We start from the raw sequence: 9,721 nt of genomic DNA on the forward strand, positions 1-9,721 counted from the left end.
TGGGAGCGGGGCTGCGGCCGCCGGGGGTGCCGGAGCTGAGCCTGCCCGCCGAGGGCCTCTTGGCGGCAAACCGCCCCTGCCGCCCTCCGGAGAGGGAACGGCCCTCCTGGCAGCAGCTTGCGCCGGTGCTGATGCAATACCTTGCTGTGGAACGGCCGTACCGGAGGCCAGCCTGACCCCTCGCCCGCTGTACTTGCAGGTGTATAGAGCCCTCCCCACACCTGCTTCCCGGTTTTGAGGGTTTCCAGCTCTGTTTTTCCAGCGTGCAGCCGCTCCGCTGCTCTGCCGGCGACCGACGTGAGAAATTCAGGCCGGTGAAATGCACGGGATGCAAAGTGCTGCCAGCTCCGCAAATGAAACTTTCTCCCCCCGCTATCCCCCGACCAGCCCCCAGCATCTTTCCTGCACCCCTGTCTTCCTTTTCCTGGCAAAGGCAGACCAACACCACCTTTGCCTCCGCGTTAACGGTGTTCATAAGTACGGCTCTGGGGCTGAGGAGCTCACTGAAGTCCGTGAGAGCCTTTGCCCTCGATGTCAGTGAAATGAAGACAATTGGTGGTAGCCTGGTTTGGGGTTAAACCCGATTACCACGGGTCTGTCAGTGCCGAGCTGTTTCCACTTTACAGAGGCATGTTTTGGTGATTTGCGGTAATCTGCCTGAAACCCGAGGTGCTCACAATTAATATGAAGATGTTGGCCATAAAAAGTACAAAGTGATTCTGCTTCGTTTAAAAACTGTAATTTAAGATGGAAAACAAGCCATCTGAGTTTAAGGGCTTGGCAGCTAGTTAAGAGGAAGTTAAAAAAAATACGTACATTAATACATCCAGAGAGACTGTGTCAAGCTGCAGTGGGTCCTGGCTGTGAGGTACACAGAAGCTAATAAAAAGCACATTAGTTTCTGTCTAACTTTTGTAACAATCGAGTTGAATATGCAGTTTGTTGTTTTACAGGAGCATGTATCAATTCATTGGCAAATTTTTATCATATCAGTCTCCATATAGTGCACCTTAAATTCTTATCTACCCCAATAATTTCGTTCTAGCCACTTTTAAAAATGTGTTCGGATTGTGAGATGAAAAGTTTCTCCTGAGAAATTTTCAGTTACTTAACCTGCTACTCATGTGCACAACTGGAGTCGATTGTTCTTTTCTTTTTGGACTGGAAGGGTAAATAACATCGGTTAGTCTTACTGGACTGCTGCATTTCAGATAGATTAGTAACTTCATACAGGTCTTTCTTACCTAGTTCATGATGCCTTCCTTGCTACATACTTGCTTTCTACAGAAAGAGAACAAAATAAAAAGGCTGGCTGAAAATTTGCAGAAGCGATTAATAACTTAACCTAAAGCCGGACAGAAACTCAATAGGAGACGGAGAAATCTGACTCATGAATAGTGGTGGCTTGTGAAAGCATCTGTCTCCTTTTGGTAATAAGCCTATCTCAGTATCTTGGTTACTATGTTTGTAGCAGCAGTTTGAATATAGTCCAGTTGTTTGTCTAAGAGGGTAGTAGGAGGGAAGGGGAATAGCTTTTGTTGGCCTGACTGTGCAGACACGTCCTTTAGTTTTGTTAAATTCATCATGACACAATTAATGTCATTTGTGTTATGATTCTTATACATCAAAATTGCAAACAGAACTAAATTTTTAGAGTTAAATACACGTATATCAGGTGGGCAGTGTTTGATATAAATGCTTCCTATTCATGTTTAGCTTTACAAATAGCTTTGAACATCCTTCGTAGTTGGCTGTATTTATTAGGTGTGTGCCAACGTCAGCTGAAGAACAGTGTGCCCTTTGTTTTCTTGTTCTTTTTGTTTCCTGTCCTGAAGTGCTGGAAGCAGATCTGTGTTACAGCTCAACTTTTATCCATTTGTGGCCCACATCTTTTTTTGTTGAAACGTATGTGTAAGATTTTTTCATGTGAGTAGTCCCACTAAAATCATTAGGACCACTTGTGTAAGTAATGAATATATTGAAATTGTTTAAGGAGTCTGGGCATAGGAGACATTTTAAGCAACAGAATATAACAAAACCATGTAAAGTACAAGCTGGTACTTCAAAAAAGTTATTTATCTTTTTATTTAAATTATTTAAATTTTTTTAGTTGTTTATCAGTTCAATTTTTTTTTTAGGGAAAGGCAGTACTTTGAAAAACAGACCTAGCTTGGAACACACCTGCATCTTCAATACTGTAAAACAGTTGGTATCCTCACATGGTGGTTTATTACTCTTCGTATGTTTGCTGTAACATTGGCATTGAAAACCGTGAGGAAAGTAATTACAAAGAAGAAACTCCTCAAACCCAGATGAGTGGAGTTAGTTGTCCATATTTTTTGTCTTGATCATGTGTGTTTTTTATCTTGATCATTTTGGGGTTCAGTCCCTCAAAATGCTGTGCCTTCTGGCCCCAGTCTGGCACATGTGCTTTGATGCTATTGTGGTTTGTATAGAGAGAAACAAGGCATAGCAGGTGGAAGTAGTGAGATAAAACCAGGGCTGAGGTCAGGAAAAAATTACGCAGTAAACACCTGTGGTCTCTATCATTCCTGAGCTTGACTGAGTGCCCATGGAAATCAACGGGAAATTTTTCACTGATATCAATGCACATGCTTCAGTGTCTGTGTCTGCGACCGAGCTTTTAAAAGCCATAAATAAGCCTCCATAATGAGGTGTGAAACCCAGTAACAGACCAATGTCCTGACCCAGTTCTCAGCGTAGTAGCAGACATTAGATGCAATATTGTTTACTGCCAGGTACTGCCTCGTTCCAGGTACTAAAATAAGCATATACTACAATAAGCACACGTTGAGTTTAGTTAATTTTAAAAAAGATAGTTTTAGTATGGGGTGGATCCTGCCTTTCTGTAGTTTGGTGTATCGGTTGCACAGTTCTGTTAGCTTATACTTTAAAACATCGTGTGTACTTGGAGCTGTGATTGTATCGGTTGCAGTTAAACAGGAAGAGTAACATTGAAGAGTTTCTTTTCAGCCTTGCTCCTTCCCTCTCCATCTGAACAGATTTTTGGGACCAAATTCAGTTAGATTTCTTGGTAAGGTGTTCACTGTGAGTTGAAGTATTGTTTGCCTTAGTCTTTACACATGCTCAGTGGGCAATTGTGCCTCTAGCACAAAAAAAGTGGGAAGTCTGTCCAGGCTGATGACCCAATATAATGTGTGAAGTCAGATTTTAGTGGAATTGCATACAGGTTGGTGGGCTTTTTGGCATTCATTTCACTTAAAATGCAGCTACCCTTCTGTGTTTTTATATTCAATCAGGTATAATAAGTAATTAAACACCAAAGATTGCAATGTCTTTGGTTTATATGTAGTGAATCCCCAACCAGAGTATACCTGTGTGAGCCATAGGAGATCTGTTTTATTGAGAACTCAGGCACGTTTGTTAGTTTGTTCCTCTAAGAAGTATTTGTAGTGGTACAAGAGTAGACAAAAAAGTTAAGAAACTTACCTATTTGGTGCTCCAGGCAGTGAGTGCTCCAGCGTACTGCCCACACTAGAAGGGTTTAGCCCTTGACCGTGTTACCTAACAAATCTAATGGCAATGCTTTTCCATTCCTCAGCTTGAACAAAGAATGATCCAACATCCACTGACACTTCAAGAAAAAAACTGTACTTATGAATGCTACAACATTATAGGCAAAAAACTTCCCAGAAAACAGATTTTTAAATTTTAATGTCAAAGACCTTCCATCAGAAAGAACAAAGACTTGGACTGTGTGTGCTGTGTGCGTTCTTGTGTATTGTGGGATCACTCTGGGACAAACTGAATCCCTTTAAGCCCTACCAGGCAAATTTTATGTGATATTTGGCAAATTGGATAATCTGATTGGAAAATGAACTAAATTAGTTTGAGCATGAGTGGGTGGATAAATCTGGAGAAGTTTGTATCCCTATTTCAAGTTAAATTCTTCTGCTTCTGAGTCCTCATACTTCATTGCTTTGCTTTTTAGTCTTGGGCTCTGTTTTGCTTGTGTGCCTTGTACTTTGGGCCAAGCTGACTGTTCATCGGACTCTGATTTCAGCGCTGCCAGACTGAGATTTTATGCATCGTACAAGTCCAAAGACTCCTAATGTGATTATGATAACAGTTCGCCCCCAATCATGTCATCTGGACCTCTATAGAAAATGTGGATCTGGGGGAGGTGATAAAATGAGAAAAGAGTGCTTTTTTTAACATGAGCTACTTAAACTGTGAAGACAGGCGATGCTCATGGGATATACTGCTGTGCTACAGCAACAGAGAGGGGCTCTGCTGCATAAAAAAAAGTCCAAAACCTGTCATGCTCTTGCCATCATGAGCCAGGATGGATTTTTGCCAAAGTCAATACAGAGCACAGCATCAACTCTTGTCAGCAATTTGTGTTTACTTCCAAGAGATGATGAGCCATGATATCAGCACTGGAGAGATTTCTCTGGAAGTTGAAGTGTGTTCCCAGGAGAGGGGATAAAGGCAAATCCCGAGGTTAAACAAATGCTGGGTCCCCCTTTGTCACAGTGCTGGAGAGGGGATCTCTGCTGTAAGAATGATGTCTTGTCTTTTAATATGTCTCACGACAGGGGTTTGACAATGTGATCTGCTGGAAGTGTGATGGATGCCTTTCTGTGAGCTAGAAGGCTTTCTGAGCTACCTTAGGTTTTAATGCTCTTTTGTTTTTTGCTTTAATCAGAACAGCATCTGTGCCAAATAACTTAAGCACTGTAGCATTCGTTTTCCTCATATTTTCATGTCACACGATCGTTTGTCATAACCGTATCCTTTGGAGAGTTCTCCTTTTCCACAGATTTCATCTTTTTCTCCCTGTCCCACAGACTTTTCCACTCCTGCTCCACTGACTCCAAATCACACCTCTGTCTTTAGGAAAGGAACAGTATTTATTCCTTGGAAACATTAAAAATCCCTTCCCTGGGAATCAGCCCTTGGTCAGGCTCTCTCATATGGGGGTTGCAGATTTCTTCATCTTCTTTTAATGCAGCCTGTTTCTGAAGGGGCAGATACAGAAAAAGAAAAGGTGGTATTAAAAAACCCCATAGTGCTTCAGGTTGAGAAATACCTTGAATTTTACACCGTGTTAATGTTTCGTGTAATCTGTTTTTCCTCAAGGCACTTAATCTAGGAGAAAGTGTTAGGCACTCAGCTGTGACAAAAGTAGATCCTTTCCAATTTGAAACGGATTTGGTCAATCTTTTCTGGTGGCTGATATGGTGGCATGCCCAATGTGTATGCTTTTCAGAAAAAGGTATTTCTCTATCTCTTGGTGGCACACATAGGCTAGGCTATTGGTCTCCAGTGTAAGGACAATCATCAGATGCGTAATGCTTGATCTTTCTCTTGCTCCGACCACCCAGCTCAGACCTTCCTGGCTCAGACCACCTTATACTTCATCCCTTCATGCCCATACCAGAACAGAGCTGCTACAAGTGATGAGAGTAATTTTACAAGCTCACCTACACTGGGAAGAGACCATTAGAATAGTGTTCTAAAACTTAGGAATGGGAGCATGTTATCAGCATGAAAAAAAGTTTAAGTGTAGTGGTGATTATATTTGCTTTTCCTTGCCCCTACAAAAATAGAAACTACATTTTTCCAGTGCTTGAAAGATATCTGGGTCAAGAAAACAAAGAGAAAGTGTTTGGGGACCTTAAGTCTGCAGGTAAGAACATGGATAAGAAAGAAGATAGAAGTGAAGACAGAGGTCAGTAATTGGCAAGGGATGGTGTTGAGAAAGATATGGATGTACACAGAAGGACCTACAGAAACAGTCCTGCTGGGGAATGCTTTGGTCTAGTTTTCTTACCTCTCAGTACAACCCTCGCCCAGCTAAGCCTGACGGCCCACGCGCAGCTCCCGCCTAAGTCAGCTTTTACCTTGTTTTGCTGCTTTGTGCTCCCCAGAGTGCTCTGCACAAGGGGGCCCTGAAATTGTGCTGGTCACCTTGGCAGTCTCCACCTTTCTGAAGCAGACCCAGGTAAACATACACAAAATAGCAATGGAAGAAACACTGAATCTTTACCATGTGAATGAGGGAAGGTGGTATTATAACATCACTTGCACATCTTTGATTTCCTCCAGTTTTCCACTACCTTATTGCACTTTGTACATCTTTGGTGGAAAACTATACTGAAAATATTGCCCTTGGGGTCAGACTAAGGGGCCCACGTAACATAACATCCTCTCTCTGGCAACTACATAGGGGACACATTTAAGATACTGAGCAACTGGAGGGTTATTCTTCTTTGATATATTCCCCTCTGAGCTGCATTCAGAGTGTGGATCATTAGGCAAATAGGCAAATTACATTTAGCAAACCAAAATAATACTATGAATTGATATGAATATTCAGAGTGTGGATCATTAGGCAAATGGTCACTGTACATTTAGCAAACCAAAATAATACTATGAATTGATATGAATTAGCATAGCTCTGTGGGTTAAATGATATTATGCTGCTTAATATAATCTAAATATCTGATATCTCTAATCCCAGTGTTGTTTTTATCCTTTTTTTTTCCTCTGTTCTGCTCCTCCTGTATTCTACCATGGTATTTTAAATCTATCATATTACAAATTGTGTTATCATCAGGGCAGTTTTATTTTCTTTCTGTAATTCTCTCAGGAACTCTCTGAAACTGTGTGAATACAGTAATTTGCTTAAGTTAACTCTTACGTGAAGTTGTGCAAATATTGACTAGTTATACGTACTAATTACTAATTTTATAGAGAGCTTACATTATAAAACCTTTGAGAAGAGGTAAGGTAAAGCCAGAGCAGTACTTGGCCAGAATACTATACTTTTTTGGGTACTAGTGTTTAATGTCTGCACTTTGTAGAAGGAGCAGAAAGGCATGCATGGTAGGTAGCGTAACCATAGTGCCAGATGGTCCAAAGGGACAGGTTTCTTTCATGTCGTATATCAAAAAATGCTCTTTCTATGCATTAGTATTTGTGAATGTCTAAAGTTGTGTTAGTGTGGAACTTAAAGGGGTGCAGCTAAATCCATTTAAAAGTAATTTCAGGATTTCAAGGAAGACCAGTTTTAAAGGGCAAACCTGAGCATTTCTGATGAATTTTGCTGAAACTGAAGTGAGAGCATTCTAGTTGCCTTTTTGTCCAGCAAAAGGATAGACTATTCACAGTTCAGGAGTCAGCCTGGTGAAAGCCATTTGTGAAATCTTCCTTGATAAATAACTGTGAATAACTAATGAATTTGCAGAAGGAAATAGTATGTATTCAAGGGGAACTGGAGACAAACAACCAAATTGGGCAATATTAATTTTAAGTAATCTGTCCTGCTGCAGTGGTGTCACTGATATTTACCAAAGCATGTGAAAACAGAGGAGTGACTGAAAATACGGAAAGAGACAATTCAGAACAATTCCTCTCATAATCATCAAATACTTACTGCATGTTGCTGTAGAGTATATATAGCTGTGTCCTTCTAAAATCCTGTATATCTATAAAATATTATCACAGTGTGCTTGCTGTGCTTCATCACAGATACTTGGAGTGATTAAATCAATAGCAGTCTTCCCAATTCATGAAAGTGTGTTACTTCTTGCTGAAGGCATAAGGGATTAAGCAGAGTCCCATCAATTTTGTTGCATGACTTTAATTTCTCCTCTGTTTTTTGTTGCTGCAGTAGTTGTTGAGTCATGTTTTTAATTAAGACTTCCTGTAAAGTTGCCATAGAAGCACTCAGGTAAGTGTCACTGAGAATTTCAGTGGCCAATTTTAATCTAAAAAAGCCTTCCAGGCCCTCTCCAGGATCCTGCACAGCTGTGGTTGTATGGGTATTGTTTTGCTTCTTAAGCCTAAGTACTGCTTCATAAAACTGGGTCACTGAGATATTTTGAATCCATCTGGATGGTAGCTAGTCACTGGGCTAAGGAGGAATAATAAATATAAAGAGGTTTTTATATCATAGAGGGAGAATAAACTCTCACAATAACTACCTTGTGCTTCTGACTGCTGCATCTTAAAGCAGACTTAGCTGTATGACAGAGGCTCAGCAGCATGGAGATACTGATTTCTTATCTTAATTTCTGGTATGTGTAGTTGTATACACTTTGAAAACAAGATGCAAGAGGGAGTGGCTGTGGCATTCTTGTAGAGAATGAAAGGTGCAGAAATACACTACAATATTCCACTACAAATGTCTTCTGCTCCTGGCACAAAATACAGTCAACAAAGGCCAGCCTAATTATTTGATTCTCTACTCCCATCAGTGTCAGACACTGTATCTTCAATTTTGCTACTCCATTAGTAATCTGTATGGCCTCTGGTATTAACAATATGCATGTGCTATTTTTTGAACACAGGATTTGTAGTACAGTTTGAGGTACAGTGTAGTTTTATGGATGTAGCTTCATTTGATTTAAAGGCAGCAGCTGATTAACCCTGTACAAGATGGGGTGAGAAAGAGTACCAACATAACCCTATAATCTTCTGAAAAATGTTATGTAGGTCCTTAAAGATCCAACCCTAACTCAGTGACCTGTGATTTCGAAGATAATCAGGAAAACATTTGTTCAAGTAACGAATATTTTATGTTAGCATCAAGTAACAAGTAATTTTCCTACTGTTTGCTTGCTTTCTAGGAAACAAGGTTGTTAGTAAGCATCTTGTTGGTGAAATTTAAGGGAAATTTAAAGGAAAAATGAAAATTTCAGAACACAGATTTCATGTTTGTATTTTGTATTTCTAAAAATCATATATGTTGACCTAGATTGTGCTGCATTTATCTGCCTTGGAAGATTGATAAACTGTCCATCTTGCTGTGGCTAATGCTACTTCTATTTTACATGCGACTCATTTAAAGGACTGTGTATATATTCACACTGTTTGAAGAAGTGACATTCTTCAGCAGCTAATTCTGGATATGCACAATGTCTGCTTCTATCTAAAATGTGAAACTTTTCTGGAATAGTTTATTGGCTGTTTTTGTGAGCAATTTGCAGCTCTGAAGGACAACTGCTGAAGTGCTAGGAATTTATGAAACGCAGCATACGTTACCAGCTCTCAGTGAAACTATCAAAAATAAATGGAGAGGCTACATTTTGTAATGTTTGAAGTACAGCCAGGCTCCAGCTTCAAGCCTACCCAACATTAATGGGAAGTGTGGTAGGAATTCTGTAAATGGTAACACCTTGGGACACTGAACTTATTGTTTGTGCAGCTGCGTGTACTTGGAAATCAGTGTCTAAATGCTACAAGTCTGCTGTACTTGAAATTTAATTGAGATCTGATGAACCCAAACCTCAGACTTATTTTGTGATCCATGCTATCATCAGAACCATTCCAAAACTCTGTTGTGCAGTAAAACCTTTAGCACAGGAGTCTCACATTTGTCTGTATGTGGTAATAGCACAGAGTGAAAGGAGGGCAGATTTTAAGTCTACAATTTTATTTCTATTTTTTGTTTTTTCCTAGTTTTAATATTTATGATGGTGCTGATAATGTCAGTGTTGTTTTATTGCAAATTTGTTGCTAAGGAAAATGTCTTTAACACTTTCTTAAATGTGAATTATTAATTGAGTAAACATACATTTGGGGAGTTCTTTAATGTGATAAATCTGCACATTATTGTGACTATTTGTGAACCTTGACATTACTCTGTTTAAAATATATTTTGAAAAAGAAATTGTGTGGATACATTGGAGGATATTCAGAGTGCTACGTTAAGTTTAACTTAACTTCTGCA

This window comes from Aptenodytes forsteri, unplaced genomic scaffold, assembly GCF_000699145.1.
Source record: "Aptenodytes forsteri isolate BGI_AS27 unplaced genomic scaffold, ASM69914v1 Scaffold151, whole genome shotgun sequence".
Classification (NCBI taxonomy): Eukaryota; Metazoa; Chordata; class Aves; order Sphenisciformes; family Spheniscidae; genus Aptenodytes; species Aptenodytes forsteri.